We start from the raw sequence: 18,727 nt of genomic DNA on the forward strand, positions 1-18,727 counted from the left end.
TTTCCCGTATTAGGAGCTGTATTAGTTTAGGGGGTTTAACATATACTTGCAATCATAACATTAAAGATGTTTTATGCTGAGAGAAGGAGAAAACTTTCGGTGAGCAATACAGTAGATGGCACACATATGTAAGTTTATATTAGCTAATGCATGTTAACAAATACAAATTTACTCGAATAAGTTCACAATTAGAAATATATACAGTAATATATACAGTATAAGGGTCATTCAAGTCAAACCGGGATGTGTCTGCTATCTCTCTTTATGTTCATCCTTTAAGGTAAAGCTCAGTTTTTACAATCTGCCGTACTCATCACTCATCACAAGAACGCTCCTTTGGGGCCCACTGTCCCGAGCGGCAGGTACCAGGCGCTAATAGAGGCGAAATTACGCGTGGCAGCGAGAGGGGTGAAGTGTTTCTCATGACCAGAATGCACATGAAAGTGTAGCGCTCGGATCCGTGGCTAAACTCCCTCTTTAATGTGATACCAGTAATGGAAGCATTTGGAGATGAGCTGCGTCTTCGACATCAAAGCTAATCGAGAAATGGAAGCCAATTGGCGTTCGGCCTTAGCGGTGTGCGCGAGCGAGGGAGATGCGCACAAAAGCGGATGAGCTCTCTACCTAAGAGGATAGATGTAAGAGATGAGACTTGACAAGATCCAGAGTAAAGAGGCTTCCTCTTTTAAAAACACATGTGAGCTGCCACACTGGGCCAGGGTGCAACCTGTCTAATGTAATTACGTTCACAAGCATCAAAAGCGGCCCAGAATATCCCTGTTCGCTCCTCCCTTCCCTCCCATCCCTATCCCTCTCATTCTTTCACAGCATCACAAACTGACATGTAAATGGACTGTCGTTAAATCCTATTAGTTTGGCCTGTCATATTACAGCAAGCCAAGTCCTTTATTAAGTACTTTGCGTGACTCTTGTTGTCTATATCCAGATTAGAGGAGAGAGTGAGATAAACAGACAGTATCAGAGGCAAACACGCTGTGGATCAGTGTCTCATGTCGTCCTGAAGATTTTCTGGTGGAGAAACACCACTGTCTTCTTCTGTGGTTCTAGATTTAAACATTCAATTAGAAGAAGGTCAGATCATTCAATTAAACCCACAGAGCTGGGTAGCTTTACAATCAGTGCCGGCCTGAGCCTCTTGGGGGCCCTAAGCAGAATGTGTTTGGGGGCCCCCCTCCCACCACGCGGACACAAATGTCACGCTCTAATGTTACATTATAAATGAATAATAATTTAAATAATGAAAAAAATCTATACTTAAATAAAATACTTTATTCTTCAATGTGTCATGTCATATTAACAGGCTATGGAATGTTAACATTGGCCAACAAGAAAAACCTCATCTGCTGCATCATCAGCTGTGGAGACACTGACACTTGATGAAACATCAGGGGCGGGTGGAGTTGGTTGTGCTCCAAAGTACTTCAACAGTGTTCCTGAAAAAAATAGCATTGGATAAGTGCATAGTTGATCGAGCAGAATGAGTTTATTTTGCTTATTTTTCATTACTTACACAACAAGCAATAAATAAATAAATATAGGATAGCACTGTTACATCACTACCCACCATATAAATAAGATTGAAGTCCATTTTCATCAAAGAAATCTCCCTACCCAACATGGTATTGGTATATATTCTCATAAAGTCCAATACCATCTCTTACCAAAGATCTTAGACAGAGAGCGCATGTGCTTTGCCTATGAAGCTGGAACGTTACCGATGTTGGAACGTTCACTTCAACACATACAGCAATGCTAGCTAGGGGTGTGATATATCACAAAACTCACGGTTCGGATCACATTATGGTTTTTGAGGCACAGATCTGATCATTTTTCGGATCAGCAGAATAAGGGGTTGGAAAAACTAATAAAAAAATGAAGAAATTACTTACAAACATTTATAAAAAGAACAAAGTTGCACATTAAGTAAGGGCTAAAATTAGCATTAGGAACAGAAATCAAATCAAATGAATCATAACACTTTATTGTATGAATTAAATATAATTATTCTTTTTTAGAGCTACAGAAGTGATTTTCTCTTTGTCTTGGAAGGTTTGATTAACATTAATGACACAGACTTAAGTAGGTTAATTAAGGTTACTGTCTCTTTAAGAGAAGCACGGACCTGGTTTCTGCCTAATCTATACATAAACCGTCTAAAGACATAAACAACTGTTTTTATTGGAAAAGAGTACTGTGGAGATCATTTTGTTTGTATGTGCCCTGTCAAGAACAGAAAGATTTTATGTGTGCCCTACTAAGTGCACTTATACGCGGCGCGCTCACACAGACGGAAATACAGACGGCGGAGCATAAAAACGTTATGTTCTTTTCAGTGCTCTATTCCTCAAATATATGTTAATGGACTACAGTATGACACAAAATAGCGGAACTCTCTCTAAAGTTTAAACATCAAGTGTTAGTGTTCTGATCTCTGAAGGGAGCTGGGCTGGACAATTTAAACCGCATGGGCTTGCAGAATACTGCTCACTTTAGCGCCTTTTTGCGGGATAAAATGTTTAAAATCACTTGAAATGTTAACTTTTGCAAGCCTTTGAAACACGTGCAAATGATAAACTTTCACTATTTAAGCGCATGCGAGCCGAACCGTGGGTCGATCACGGTCACGGATTAACGTCGATCTGTCACACCACTAACACAAATTAAACATACTGTATATAATCATGCAAACATACCTTTATCTTGCTCTTTTTTCTCATCCTCGGTCCTTTTCTTTGTTCTCTTTTCGGCCCCAGAGGGATATATCCTTTTTTTTGACATGTCAAATGGCTCATCATTGTTTACAGTGAGTGACGACGTTGTGCACTTGCGCGCTGACGCGCAGGTGGCGCAGGTGTCTATGTTGCGCCTGACTAAAACGCTAGCACTGCAGACACATAGTTGTCTGCAAATCAAAATTTTCTTGTCTTTAATTATTCATTTATAAATTCGTATTCATTCATTCATCCATTTATATTACCTGTTTAAGTTATTTAATTGTATAAAAAATAAAAATAAAAAAACGATTGGGGCGGGGGCCCCCTGGTGGCCAGCGGGGCCCTAAGCAGCCGCTTGGTTCGCTTATGCCTCGGGCCGGCCCTGTTTACAATGGTATTGAGTACACGGGAACTCACTGGTATTTTTATCCAGGGGTTAGGAGATGGCACTTGTACATACATATACATACATCTCAGGCATCTCAGACTAAATAAATTACAAAAAAAGTTAACGGCTCATTAAAGTTGTGCGTAGGTCCTACGGCGTAGCCGATATGGCGTAGGTTTCGCGTCGGTCTTCATATATACTTTTGCGTCGACGTGCAAACGCGCGCAGACCGCTGGTAGGCAGAATCCACGTGTGTAAACACAGTAGCAGCGCGACCGTCAAAGAAGAAGCTGCTTGGCAAGTTAACCCACAAACGAAGAAGAAACAGTAACTTGTTGTGTATGATTTGAGAAGACCATCAATGATGGAAGTAAATAAACAGCGACTTTTGTTGCAGTTTGAGTTCCTCAACTTGGCTCATCTTTGTTTTCACCGTCGCAAGCGGAAATACCTATGACGCATTTTTTTTACCTGACGGGAGGAGTTCTGGTGGAACAATCACAGCGCTTGCGGTCCGCGTAGAACTGAAGCGCTGTTAAAAATTTTGCGAGGTGCACATCAGGCTACGCAGAGGCTACGGATAAACTACCGCGTAGCTGCGGCGTAGGGCTTACGCACGACTATAAATCGGGCTTTAGTTACCTGTATATAAACACTGTACAAAGGGATTTGTTGGTTCAACTTAAAAAAGTAAGTTGCCTGCACTGTAAAAATGCAGCATGAATTAAAACAACTTGGTTACTATTTTAAGTTTTGACCTGTGATAAGTTGACATAATGTGCAAAAACAAGTTGAAATTGTTTAAGTTGATTTGTTAACTTAAAGTAACATAAAAATATATGTTGATTTGACAAAAATGCTATTTTTTGGCTGACTTAAAATGTTGAGTTAAATAAATAAAATAAAAAATATTAGTTTAAGTTGAGTAAAATATGTTGTAGGGATGCACCGAATGTTCGGCAACTGAAAATACTCTGATGAAAATAGAAAAAAACAAATTTGAAAAGTGAAAAGGCCAAATAAATTTCACAGGACAATAAGGTCTTTAAAGCTCATGTAACACACGCTGTTTCTGCATTTCTGATGTTAATCTGGAGTACCTATAGACCGTTTCAGCGGTAACAACATAAACAAGCCGCTGTCGCGGTCCGCACGTAACTTCCGGTAAACTCCGCTAATAATAAATAACAACAAATTCTTTAAACATAGTTTATTTATATAACAAGCAAACAAAACAACACATAGATTACCTAGGAAACAAAAACATTTGTTATTTTCGACGAGGAATTTGTTTAAGAGATCAGTTTAGCAACTAGTCAGAGTACCATTAAAAAAACGAAACCGGAAGTAAGGTTCGGATCCAGACGTGTATCACGTGCGTCCGATGAAACCATCTATAGAGTAGTATTACATCCTTTATATCTCCGAAGAGTCTTTAGTTTAATCAGATTTATAAAAGAAAGATTAGCTTTACCGAATCTTTCCGATAACGTACGAAAAAATGAAGAAGGAGGAGTTACTACCGCGGGTGGAGCGAGTACGAGTCATGCAACACTATACAACACTTGTAACTTATGATTCACTACATGTTCGTGTCATTTATATAATATGCACGCGCCTATTTCCAACATAAGACAGAAGTCTGTCTTACCGCATGCAACTCGTCATGACCCGGTTGGGAAAATCCACCGCATCAAACACACACGCAAAATTCCGCTGCTTCCCCGGATAACAAACTATATCCATTGTTTTCATAAGGCTGACTTTCTTCTCCTTACATCCAAAAACACACTTCATCTTTCGTGCCATTGTTGAGTTTTGAAATTAAACAAAGCCAAGTGGCGTGATAAGATTTTTGCAAGCTCTAGCGTCTCCGCTGATTGACGGGTGGGCAGGGTTTTCCGGGGGAAGTGCCCATATAAAGAAGTGATCCGTATAGAAAACCCCTGAAACGTCAGTTGGACCTGTAATCGAAAAAAACTTTCCGAAACTTGTACGAACCCTGGCGAAGTGCATTCGGCACAGAAATACTCTGTAACATGTCCAACTGCTTTTTTTAAAACTTTGCCTACGTTTAGCATGAGGAAAACAACTCTATAACTGTGTTAATAAGTCAGAATGCTTGAAATACCATTGAACCCCCCCCCCCCCCTTTAATGACTTGATCAAATAGTAAGTTAACCAGCGCAAATGCAGCAAACATGTTTGTAAAAGCATTTTAAAATGTCTGAGAAAGACCTAAAAACATACAGCACTACAAGTTTTATTTATCATTTAAAATCAAGACATCCTGAACACCATGAAGCGTATAGAAAGAAACGGTGGCGGCGATCGTGGGTATTTGTCTGCTGAATGCACAAGACTTTAGCTCTTCATCTCATGTCATAGAATGACGAAGAATGTCAGCAGTATGTAATAAAAACTTCCTAAAGCCAGTTAAGTACTACAATGACAAACATGCTTATAGTAAACGTGAAATAAAACATTTATTAACAATGAGATTTTCGTTAGACTGCTGTTTTGAGCACTTTTTCCTTTGTCAACTCCTGTCAATCTTGCCGCTGTCTCTCTCCCTGCTTTTACTCGTGCTTGACTGTGCATGCAGGCGCGCCTCCGCTGCTCAACAAACAATGCTATATAAGCATTGTTGCAAGTTTCTTGAAGAGTAATAAATAGGTTATTTGCATTTTGCGGGGGAATAGAAGATCGGATTAATATCTGTTAAGCCAAGACTCATTTATGTGGTCGAATGTAAATGGAACAGTTTTAACAAGTCAAATAGCTATCTGATCAGAGAAGTGACCAGGTGTAAAAGGCCCTACTGTATAATGACTGCTGGAATGTTAAAAAAATCACTTTTAAATAATTTGGATGTTCTGAAAATGTAACTTGTGCAATGGTAAGAAAATTGGCAAAATAATTAGGAAAATTAAAAATTTAAAAAAGGTTTGATTGTTCGGTATTTAACCTTCGGCTGAGCTTTTAATTTTATTCGGCTTCGGCCAAGAATTTTCTTTTCGCTGCATCCCTAGTTGAATTAACTCAAAATTTTAAGGCAACCAGCTAACTTACTTTTTTACTAAAGCAAAGTGTAAAGGACATTTAAAGGTGCAGTGTGTAAATTTTAGTGGCATCTAGTGGTGAGGTTGCAAATTGCGACCAACGGCTCAGTCCACTGCTCACCCCTCGGTTTTGCAATGCATAGAGAAGCTACGGTAGCCGCCACCGGACAAACATGTCATCTTCGAAGATAACTTAGTAAAAAAGTTTGTCCGTTAAGGGCTTCTGTAGAAACATGGCGGCACAAAATGGCAACTTCCATGTAAGGGGACCCTCGGTGTATGTAGATGAAAACGTCTCATTCTAAGGTAATAAAAACATAACGGCTCATTATGAAAGGTTTTTATACACCACTGATACTATAGTTCTGTATATTATTTTGCATTTCTGTCAAGAGATCCTTATAAAAATTACACACTGCACCTTTAAAGGACTCTTTATGCAATCAAAAATCATAAGATTTTATTCATTGACTAATACAGTAAGAAATATTAAAATGAAATATTATGACCCTGCCTGTAAAAACCCAGCTAAACAATTTTGTGAAGCAAAATGGTGAAGCAAATGACGTTGAAAAATATTTAACTCAAGCGGGAAATTAGCATGACACAAAATTAAATCCCGCGTATAATCTAGAGCAAAGAACGCGATGCATCACGTTTAGTGTGTATGCCCCTTTACTGTTTGTAAAACAATCATGTACTCACAATCTGTGGTGCTACTGTAAGTAAACCTCTATGTACAAATCTGTGAAATGTAAGTGAGAAAGAGCGAGAGAGGGTAGTAAAAGGATTGTCCTGCATCTTTCTCACACTCTTTTCCGTTCGTTCTCGCTCTTCATCACCATCTTCATCAAACTCTTAGATGCAATTCAAGTCAGAGTCAGACTCGATCTCATTAAATGAATTACGACCACTCAATTGAATTATGATCAAAGACTCTACAGAAACCCAATTAGCATTGTTTTGATCTCCGGCAATCAATTGAGAGACGTCTCTCCACCTGCTTCATCAGCACAATTAGGGCCAAATTCACCAAGCTATTAAATGATGAAGAGAGTTTTACTCTTCTGAGTTTTACATTTTTACAAGTGTTACATTTTTTTCATTTAGCAAATGCTTTTATCCAAACGTGTATTTTTTTAACATTATGTTTATGTGTAGGACTGGAGTTGAAGTTGTGTCCTTCCTTACAGACTGACAGATTAATATTTGAAAAAAAGTTTCCCGATTCCAACTGCACACCGTCTAACTAAACAGAAGTTCACTATACTTCAATTACAGAATAATATGGATTTGTTTAGCAGGCTAAACTGTAACATGGTGAGATTATCAGATTGCTTTCTCGCATAAACCTTGTGGTAATCACATAAAACTCAAATTTTCTACTACAAGTGAATAAAAATGTGTTTGCAGTTTCTAAAGCCAAAGCAATAGAGCTAATGCACGAGCCAGGTCAATAATCAATAGACCGTTGGCTGTTGCATGCAACCATTGTGAGTAACAAAGTAAAGTGCTTGATTATTGAAATATCTGCTTTGTTCTTTCGGCTTTTGTTCTGTTGTGTGCTATTTAAAATTCATCAGCTAGACAACTAGAAAGGAAATCTGGACTGATGTATTTAAATGTAAGCTAGACTGGACTAAAGTATAGCTTATATTACATTTTCAGGAATGTGATGTACAGTACTGTAATGCTTTTCTTGCCATTATTTTTGTATGACAACAAAGAGCAAAGTTTTAAAAGAAATCATCCCGAACACAATGCGTTATTAAAAAAATTAACTTTATACTTTTATGATGCAATGTGTGTGTTTTTCTTTAATTGTGGTGTGTGTGTAATTCTGATCCTCTGAGGAGTGGAAGGATTTAATCCTTTGCCTGAGGAGGGTCTCAAAGCTCTAAAACTGTGTATTATTTGTGCTGGCACTAATGCATCCAGCTGAGGGTGGCGATGAGGGCGGAATCAATGTTTTTTTAGAGCAACGATGAATGAAAATCACTGAGAGCTAAATATATGCATCACACAATGCCAAACGCACATCCTTTAACCAGCTGGAGTGCCCAGAGATTATGGGCGATAATCCCAAATGCATCCAGCTAGATGCATCTTGGAGTTTAAACATTTTTTGTATGTATGTTGTGATAACAACACATGAGAAAATTAATTGGACACAAAATATTTTAAATTATTTTATTAGCTCATTAGCTTCTGCAAGAAAAAACTTTCCCTGCCAAGACGCAAAGTTCAAACAAGATAAACATGCATGTTGGTTTAATAATTTTTTTTAAAGTAATCTCATATATGTTATATTTCTATTATTTATACACTGTAAAAGTTGGATTAAAGGGATAAATAAAAAAATAATATTAAACCCATGATTTACTCACCCCCAAACTGTCCGAGTTGCATATGTCCATCATTTTTCAGACAAACACATTTTCGGATATTTTAGAAAATGTTTTAGATCTTACAGTTGATTAAGGGCCTGTTTACACGAGAACGCTCGAGGGTAAAAACGTAAAAATATTTTATCGGATGTGCCTTTCGTTTACACGGCGACGGCGTTTTGGGGGCTTAAAAACGCAAAAAAGTGAAACCACCCTTCAGAGTGGAAATCTTAAAAACTATCTACCGTCGCGTTCTCGTCTAAAGAGTAAAAACGCAAAAGTCTGCTCATGGTGGCTCTCGTCGCGCACGCGTTTACGTCACAGGCATGCGCCAGTTCAGGAAAATAACAACAAACATGTCAGATTATTTCCATACGTCGGACCTTCAAGTTGCCATAGCAGCTCTAATAAATATACAAGTCTTTCCAGCAGTTGTACGAATTATTCACAGCAAGTATTACTGATCAGAGAAGGCACATTAATTACCTCAGTGAAACTGTTGATGCGCCAATTCGTCGGAGGCAAACCAGACGGCTTTGAATGAGACCTGGGAGAACCAGGAAGAAGGTTGTACGCAGGCTCACGGACTTGGTGTTGTTGTGTGTCAGTGCTTCACATTGCCACCTAGCCACCTGGAGTGCATACTACATCGAATATCACACACTTTTGCGTCACCATATGGACGCAGATTTCCCCCTCAAAATGCTCGTATAAACGCGGAATAAAAAGTGATAACGCAACACCACTTTTGCGGTTTCTTTCCAGATCGTTTCCATGTAAACGTAGCCTAAATGTAATGTTACGGGGTCCACCCATAGTCCAGGATCTTCAAGTCCAAAAAAAAGTGCGTCCATCCTTCACAAATTAAATCCAAACGGCTCCAGGATGATAAACAAAGGTCTTCTGAGGGTAAATGTCATATTTAAAACTTTGTAAGACCTTTGTTTATCATCCTGGAGCCGTTTGGATTTAATTTGTGAAGGATGGGCACACTTTTTTTGGACTTGATGGTCGTGGACTATGGGTGGACACTGTAACATTACATTTAATCAACTGAAAGATCTAAAACATTTTCTAAAATATCCGAAAATGTGTTTGTCTGAAAAACAATGGACATATGCAACTCGGACAGCTTGGGGGTGAGTAAATCATGGGTTTAATATCATTTTTGGCCGAACTATCCCTTTAACCTTCAAAAAAATAAAAAATGACTTCAATTGGTTTATTCAACTTTTAAAATTCAAATTTCACTTTTGTTTCACTTTAAGTAAAACATTTAGGTTGAAATAACATAAATTTTTTAGGTGTTACCAATTGAAGTCATTTTTTAAGTTGATCCAACTTTTAACTTTTTACACTGTAGGGGAGAACCAAGGCGAAAGTAACGCGGGACAAATGTAACAAAACGATTTTCTCTGAGCCCTTATTACATTTGCATTTCAAACTATGACAGCATCTTAAGCACGCTACCCTTGATAGAGCTGACAAATATTGCGTTATTTCGTCACCATTTTGCGCGTGTAGGTCCAGAAAGCTTTTTTCATCCATGATAAGTAAACTCCGAAAGCAGTCATTTTTGTGTTTCTGGTTTCATGTGTTAAAGTACTGATGCCCTCTGATTTGGGCATCTCATTGTTGGCCTCAGATGACTCTCATAAGTTGACCTTTGACTTTCATAAAGATTTACAGTTTCTTTTCCTACGAATGGAAGTGAAACTGACCGCATTCGACTGAACAGTAACATGTCGGATATTTCTTATGTTTATTAGCTTGGCAACACTGCAGGCTTCTGATTTTACCACTCTACCCTACTCTTGAATAATTACACAAAGAGCATGTGTGTGTGTGTTTGTGTGTGTGTGTGTGTTTGTGAGATAGTGGGGTTGGTTTCCATAGCAATGCGACCCAAAGTGCTCACAGGAACCTAATTGGTATGCTTCTCCTGACCGCCCTTATTGTAGCCACACTAATCATAGTCCTTTTGTAGTAATAAAGGACGGTACTAAAGAAATCTCCAGCCTTGCTAGGGTTTTCCTGTTCGTGTGCACCCCGCCCACCCCCTCCTGCTTTTCTTCAAGCCCCTTCAGCGCCCAGAATCCGCTACAGTGATTGGCAGCTGTGCTCTCTGAATACAGTGGGAAAGGTTCGAGAGTCCTTCCGTATGTTAGAAACCGTTCAGGATCATGCCACCTGCTTCACATCCCCCTTCATAAAAATAAATCTTACCCCATTCAGGAGGACAACTGACCTGGGTCAGAAATATACAGTAGAGTCATAATTTGGGTGTCAAACAGCAGTGTATAATTGTGGTGCTTTCCACAAATGTCCTATTTGTCAATCAAAACATTTTAAACTAAATCTGATATAAGCCTTTTCATTTTCAATTCACTTTATGTGAGATGTGTGGTCATTTTTTTTTTTTTTTAATAACAGGATTGAATCTTTAGCCAAATCGGTCAGTGGGGGCTAGTAAGTGTGGGTATTTTGTAACAGATGAATAAATTTATTAAGTATACAGTACAGTATTCATTGTTTTATTGTTGAGTGCAGTCACTACAATATTTAGTAATTGTGAAAATGATGTGAAATTAACCACTAGAACCCATGCCGTCAGGTCAAAAATATATTTTTCATTTCGCATTTCTTCATGGGCATTTCCGCTTACAATGTTAAGAACAAGGATGGGCCGAGTTGAGGAGTGATTTAACTCAAACTGCAATAAAAGTCGCTGTTTATTTACCTCAATCACTGCTGGTCTTTTCACATCATACACAACATTGCTGCTTCTTCTTCGTTTGTGGTTTTACTGTCCAAGCTGCTGCTTCTTTGGTGGTTGAGCTGCTACTGTGGGTTATACTGCCTACTAGTGGTCTTTATGTGTGTTTGCACCATACCTGTCAACCCTCCCGTTTTTCCCAGGATTCTCTCATATTTTACAATTCTTTCCCGTTTAAATAATTTCCTGTATTTCTTCCGTAATTTTAGTCTTTCTATATAAAAAATCCCACTGGCCGTATTTGATGTTTGCTACATTCACCTCCGGTAAAGCAGGCGGCATATTTGTTAACAAATCTCAATGTTGACAGGTATGGTTTGCACGTCAACACAGACAATGATGCAGAAGAATATATGAAAACCGACGCTGTACCGCTACGCCATAGGACCTACGCACAACTATAATGAGCACTTACAAGTATATATTAGTACCTGAGAGGTACATTTTGGTACCAAATATAAATACATATATGTACTTAATTGTACAGTACATATATGCAACTTTTTAAAGGGTGCTGCCCCAGTGACAGCTGAGTTTGGTTCAAAAACGCGATAAACGCCATAAAAAAAAAAAAAATGAGTTACCACCAAAATCAGTATTTGTATCAGGTCAGTATTAAAAAGTAAATTCTTAATTTTACGCAAAATTCGATATCTGCCGTGTTATTCTGTCATCTTTTCTCCCTTTTTTCCCAAAACGCGATAAACGCCAGTCCTTCTTCTCTGCAGAATGCAATAAATCCGCTCAACAAATCACAGCGCACCATTCCACGCATTGTGCCAAACAATGGCGGCACCTTGAATACACACAGAATCCTAGTCACTTTCTTGGTATAGAAAACACATTTTTATATCGAATTTAGTCAAAATGGATTTATTGCATTTTGGAACCAAACTCTTTATATTTTGATTTATTTTTCTAACAGTATAATAGCATCTCCAGTTATTTTTTACATGGGATTTTAAAGCTTTTAAAAGTCCAATAGGTGCTATATTCATAAAAAGTTATACATCCATATCTTTCATGCTGTACAGTTTTTAAACCCACCTTCATCATTAGAGATGCACCGATATTACATTTTTCAACCGATACATTCAGACTGATATCTGCCGATATTTTGTTGGTAAGATAAAGATTAAATTTTCTGAATGTTATTCATTCATATAATGACCATTAATATTACTTATGTTTCTTTACATTTTCTTTACATTCATTGCATTGTTCTGTTCTCTTTTGATTGACAGGATATATCGGCCATGACTATCGGCTGTTTATAAACTATCACCCGATAGCCGATAGTGTGAAAATTGTTTTATTCTTTTTTACCGATACATCGGTGCACCTTTATTCATCATATATTGTTATTTTATTTCCTATAGAACTTCTATGTAGGCATCTTTCTGATCTCTCTTTAGCCCAGCAGTGGTTAACAGGTAGCCCTCCTTCTGGGCTCCTGTTTCATCCTAGCCTTTTAATGAGTTTCTTCAATCTGTTAGAGGTTGCAATTACTAATTTACAAATGCTTCAAATAATTTATAATTAGCATGAGTGCAGTAATAATTGTCTCCCTAATCTGGCGGAATAATTAGCGGTATAGTAAGTAGCGAGTCCTCCCCGCTTGAATGATCTCGGCAGGACGTCCAATGTTGACTGTCCACTCGAGGGGTCTCATGCAGAGAGTTCAAACGCAGAGACAGAGATGTCTTTGTTAAATGGTGGTTTGTGGGTGGCCCATACTTACCATGGGAATTGGGTCTAGGGTTAGTAATTGAGCTGCTAACTATGGCTTTGAATGGACGCTATGTGCCGAGATTTGAAGCTGGGAGTTTGGAATCATCGCAGCTTTAGAATAAAGCTGTGTATGTAACAAAGAAAGGTTATATTTCTTTGATAGTTGTATGGATCATTCTTAACACCGTTTCATGTTCTTGCAATTCTGAAGAAAGTAGGAATACTAAGGAATTCTACTTCCGGTAGGGTCATCCTTCGTGTATTGTCAGGAAATCTCTCATGGACTTTCATCGCTGACCTATTGCTCCCATAACGCAGGATAGAAATACCCTACAGGCAAGCTAGAACAACTCCAGTGCCCTCTAATTAGACTCTAATGTGCTAAATTGGTGGAAAATTAGCTGCTAATAATCCCCTAATTTGTGTCCTGCTAATGGCCTGTTATCTTAAATTGTTATGTTAATTGAGGTTCCATCATAGGACGAGATGATCACACTGTCATGGGTTAATGCAGATCTCACTTATTATTTTTCTCTACAATTAAATCTGCTAATAAAGTACACCGTTTCAATTGTCTTCAGCTGTTTCACCTAGTCTCTCTAATACTTACCAGTGTACACTTTTACGTAACCCCTTAATGGAGAAAATCTATTAAAATTACATTTCAAAATTGCTGAAGCACTTATAGCTGTAGTAGCAATGTGAATTAATATACAATTCACATACAGGGTCATTTGTCTTTCCTGATGCTCAATAGCAGTGGATCTCAACTGTTCTGAGGAAAGAAACAACGCTAAATGCTAATTTAAAATGCGACTGACCATATATGTATGCAATACGGTACGATAGGCTGGGCTATATTGTGATATAAAGGGGTCATTATAGTTGTGCGTACGTCCTACGACATAGCCGCTATGGCTTAGGCTACGCGCCAGTTTTCATACTTCTGCGTCGTTGTCTGTGTCAACGTGCAAACTCACTTGCAGACCGCTGGTAGGCAGTATCCACGCATGTAACCACAATAGCAACGCGACCGATCTTTGTTCTCACCGTCGCAAACGGAAATACCTATGATGCAGGTTTTTAACCTGATGGGAGGGGCTCTAGTGGACCAATCACAATGCTTGTGGTTTGTGTAGAACTGACACGCTGTTAAAAATATGGCAAGGTGCACATCAGGCTACGCAGAGGCTATGTCGTAGACCTTACGCACAACTATAAATTGGACTTAAGTCACGACTGAAGAGCGCTGTTAGGCACGGCGTGGAGCTGACTTAACTGCAACCCCTTCAGCCTTGACTTATTCACGATACTGTGTCAATCGTATTTCAAATCAATATTTAATGTTGCTCACCTTACTTGAGGTAATATGAGGTAATAGCTGTGTAATAAACAGGATAATGTACAGGCAGCAGGTTGTTGTCGTGAAATAAGCTACCCAGTCTCACAAAGTTTCGTGATATAGTCACATTTTTTTTTTCGTGCTATCACGAATTTTTGCGTTTTTTCGTGATTGTATAACGAATTCCTGTTTTCGTGTGATTATCACGTATTGGTTACTCAACTGCTTTTTCCTATTTTTAAACCATTGTCGCTTCGGTTTAGGGTTAGATTTGGTGCTTGCATTAGAATGTCACTTTATATATGGGTTTATACTATTTTTTCTGATTTATTTTTTTATAAGTCGCCTGGCATTAGGGTTAGAGTTGGGTTTGGTTAGGGATGTCATTTTATGTAAATCTAACCCTAAACCGAAGCGACAATGGTCAGAAAATAGGACAAAACAGTCGAGTAAACAATACGTGATAATCACACGAAAACAGGAATTCGTTATACGATCACAAAAAATTCGTGATAATAGCACAAAAAAGAATCAAAAAAATATGTGACTACATAACGAAATTTCGTGAGACTGAAGCCCCTTCAGTGTGATACAAGACCTGATCACACTGTCGGGGCTTATTTGTGCAAAAACGACCTGAAATTATTATCCCTTTCTTAAAAAACACCACATACTCACTTCACTTAAAGCTGAGCATGTGTTTTCTGCAAAGAAAATGTACTACTGTCAGAGAGTATGAAAAAAAAAGATTTTCCAATTGGCCTTCTGTATTTGGTGTCCAAATTTGCATGTTGTTGGATCTATGCATTTTTACTAATAACAAATATCAGTGTTTGACCTTATGTATTATGTTTTATGTGTTCTGTAGAACTAACAATTTTAGTTCGGTATTGGGTCACCCCTGTCCAGCATAAAATTTGTGTCCTGAAACAAAACAATAGGAGTGCCACTGTGTTGTGGAGATATGGAGATTCGTATGGAGGTAGGGCTCCCTTAGAGGTGGCCATCCAGCCACTGTCTGTTTGTAAAATATGCTAAAGTATATAAAGAAATGGTGGGTCTCCTGGCCTTTTGGTGACATTTACAGCTAGTGGGCAAGGACACGGCCTTTTCTTTCTCTTCCTCTTTTTCTCAGCTAATCAGGTGGCTTGAATAGGAGCCAGATAAGGCTATTGTTTGCCCTGACAATGTCCTGATGGTTTAGCCCTGTGGAGATCGTAGGTTTCTCTTTTTAAAGAAGGTAGGCCACCAGAGAGAACTCATTACTATGGTGCATCTGGGTTAATTAGTTGGCAAAAATGCTTCTTGGGCGGAAAGAAAGTAACATAATAGTTTTTCATAGAAATATAGGGACGAAAATACATTTAGAAAAGAAATACATTTAGAAAAAGAATATACATTTAGTTTTAAAGTCAGTATGAGCATATAGCTTAATCCAACAGTGGAAATTCTGTCACCATTTACTCACTCTCATGTTGTTTCATAGTATGAAAAAATAATACAATGGAAGTGAATGGGGCCCATAAAAAGGTTTGGTTAAAAACATTCCTAAAAATTTTCTTCCTTTGTGTTTATCTGTAATTAAGGAGACGCTTATATCCAAAGTGACTTACAAATGAGGTAAACCATAGAATAGAATAATTCTGTCATTATTCACCACCTTCCTGTTGTTTTAACAACCCCTGTATCATGAAATTATGTACCTATAGTCACGTAAATTTGTGAGTCTTTTGCGTGACACTGACACATGTCACCATTTCTGTTTACGTGTCACTGTCACATATTTGTTACTCAACTGTTTTGTCCTATTTTCAAACCATTGACGCTTCGGTTTAGGGTTAGATTTGGTGTTTTCATTAGGATGTCACTTTAAGTATTGGTTTGTACCTTTTTTTATGATTTATTTTTTTTATATTTTATGATTTTTAAACCTCTGTCGCCTGGCATTAGGGTTAGGGTTAGGGTAAGGGTTTGGGTAAGGATGTCATTTTATGTAAATCTAACCCTAAATTGAAGGGACAATGGTAAGAAAATAGGACAAAACAGTTGAGTAACAAACGTGACAGTAGCCATTTCCATCCACACGTTTTTATCCGAATTAAGTGATATCGAATGAAAAATGCCTTATGGAAACAGTAAAATTCGATTGAATTTCATGAATATCGACTCAAAAGAAATACGTTCGGTCTAGTTGGATTTTATCTTGATCGATATATGGCTTATGCGATAAACGCTGATGAAAACGTTATTTGCCGAATAAATAATGAATTGCGATTAAGTTTTAGATAATTTTATGGTTGCAACCCACCACAAAACAAAGAAGAAAAGTTTTAGGTAATTTCCGCTCTGTTGGCACACATGGCAGGTGTCAACAAAGTCAAATGTAAGTGGACAAACGAGGAGACGAGATACTTTTTAAATTTCATTTACCAGAGAAATGTAACGGCTATTTTAGATAGCAAAAATCTAAGAAATGCCATAATTTATCAGGAACTCGCATAGGAAATGTCCAACAATGGTTATGAAAAGACGTGGGACGTCCTCAGGAGTAAATAGAAGGCGCTCAACAGCAATACATGTTTTAAAAAAGAAAGTTATCTAGCAGGGGTGCCGGAGGGAAAATAAAAGGCAAGTTCAACCTTTTTGATGAGATGGATCAGATCCTCGGCCAAAGACCCATAGTAACTTCCTTGGCGTGCCTCTGCATCATCATAGCAATTTGTTAATAGCGTCGTTTTCTTATTATTATAGCTTAATATAACAATTTACAAAAACAACATAAAACACTCAATAACTTCATCATTTTAAATAGCATTTACAAATTCTTAATTAAATAATGGAATTTCAAAATGTATTTCAAAAAGCGATTTAAAAAGAGAAATAAATAACTGGATTTATAAATTGAACTTCAAATACAGGTTTAAATTATGCATTTAAAGGGGCATTTCCGTTTAACATTTCTGTTTTCATTTTACCGATGGTTCTCCTTATTCTTTTCGCTATTCGATTTGCTTTTCGCTTTAGCCTCTCTATTTAGCTTTTCCGTGACTCTTTGGGTCCTTGCAAATGGTCAAATGAGAAATGCAAATTAGCTATGGCCAGGTGGATGTAACAAGCTCGCTGATTGGCTCTGATTGTACTTCATGCGCAGATTTATAGATCTCGGATGAGGACCCAAAGAGTCACGGAAAAGCTAAATGGAGAGACTAAACCGAAAAGCAAATCGAATAGAGAAAAGAATAAGGAGAACCATCGGGAAATGAAAACAGAAATGTTAAACGGAAATGCTTTTAAATGCCTAATTTAAACCTGTATTTGTAGTTCAATTTATAAATCCAGTTATTTATTTCTCTTTTTGAAATACATTTTGAAATTTCATTATTTCATTGAGAATTTGTAAATGCAATTTAAAATGATGAAGTTATTGAGTAGTATGTTGTTTTTGTAAATTGTTATATTAATTTGAACTATTTATTAATGGATTAATATTTCATTTCTACATTATTTTTTGTAACTTTGTCTATTTATTTATAGATTAATTAATGATTTTTTAAACAAATGTATTAATTGCTATTTTTATTGTCCAGGTAGTTATTAAATATTGAAGTTCTTTATTACATTTTGCATGACTCTTCTGGTCCTCCATAGTGGCTCGTGACTGCTCATTCAGGGGGCGCTAATTCAAAATAAGTGTTCGAAATACACACAAGACACTCCCTTAACAGTAAACTCTCTTTTATCATAAACCCTTTAGACGCGTCTGCAGCAGGCACTTATTTTGACAAGACACGTGATGCACATAGGATCACTCGACTTGCAGAACACATACAGTATTTTGAAAAAAGGAACCACACACATGACGGGCTACATACATGTTGTGACAAACTTCGCATCGAGTGCCCTCGAAAAAAGAAGTCACCGGGCGCCACTGGTTATTAGTATCGGTAAAATCTACTATCGGTTGACCCAGGGCTCAAAATAGAGGAGTGCCCAGTGGCCCGGGGCCAGTGTGAGAGACACTCGGACCAGTGACAATACCGTTTACTGGCCTGAGTGTCTCTCACATTGGCCCTGAGCCACCGGGCAGTCCTTTTATTGACCCTCAGTGACTAAAATATATTTTCTGTCTGTGGCAGTTTTTCTGTATGTATTTTTATGCAATGTAACCATCAAGACACGTTTTAGGTGTTGCAAACAAGCAACTACCGTTAGGCCTGTCGCGATAAACGATAAATCGATTAATCGCACGGTAAATAAAATGAGCTCGATCATTTTTTTAGGCCGCGATAATTCACATTTGCATGCT

General features: G+C 37.9%; 1 long non-coding RNA gene across 1 annotated transcript; it reads right to left on the reverse strand.

Annotated features, from left to right (window-relative positions):
- Positions 1-1,270: 1,270 nt before the first annotated feature.
- On the reverse strand, positions 1,271-3,115 carry LOC135785860 (uncharacterized). The gene is made up of 2 exons (XR_010546725.2): positions 2,715-3,115; positions 1,271-1,454 (listed from the first exon to the last, which is right to left on the reverse strand). It is a non-coding gene; the product is annotated as an uncharacterized lncRNA (long non-coding RNA).
- Between the last annotated feature and the right edge of the window lie 15,612 nt (positions 3,116-18,727).

Source organism: Paramisgurnus dabryanus, chromosome 4 (assembly GCF_030506205.2).
Source record: "Paramisgurnus dabryanus chromosome 4, PD_genome_1.1, whole genome shotgun sequence".
In the NCBI taxonomy this organism is placed as follows: domain Eukaryota; kingdom Metazoa; phylum Chordata; class Actinopteri; order Cypriniformes; family Cobitidae; genus Paramisgurnus; species Paramisgurnus dabryanus.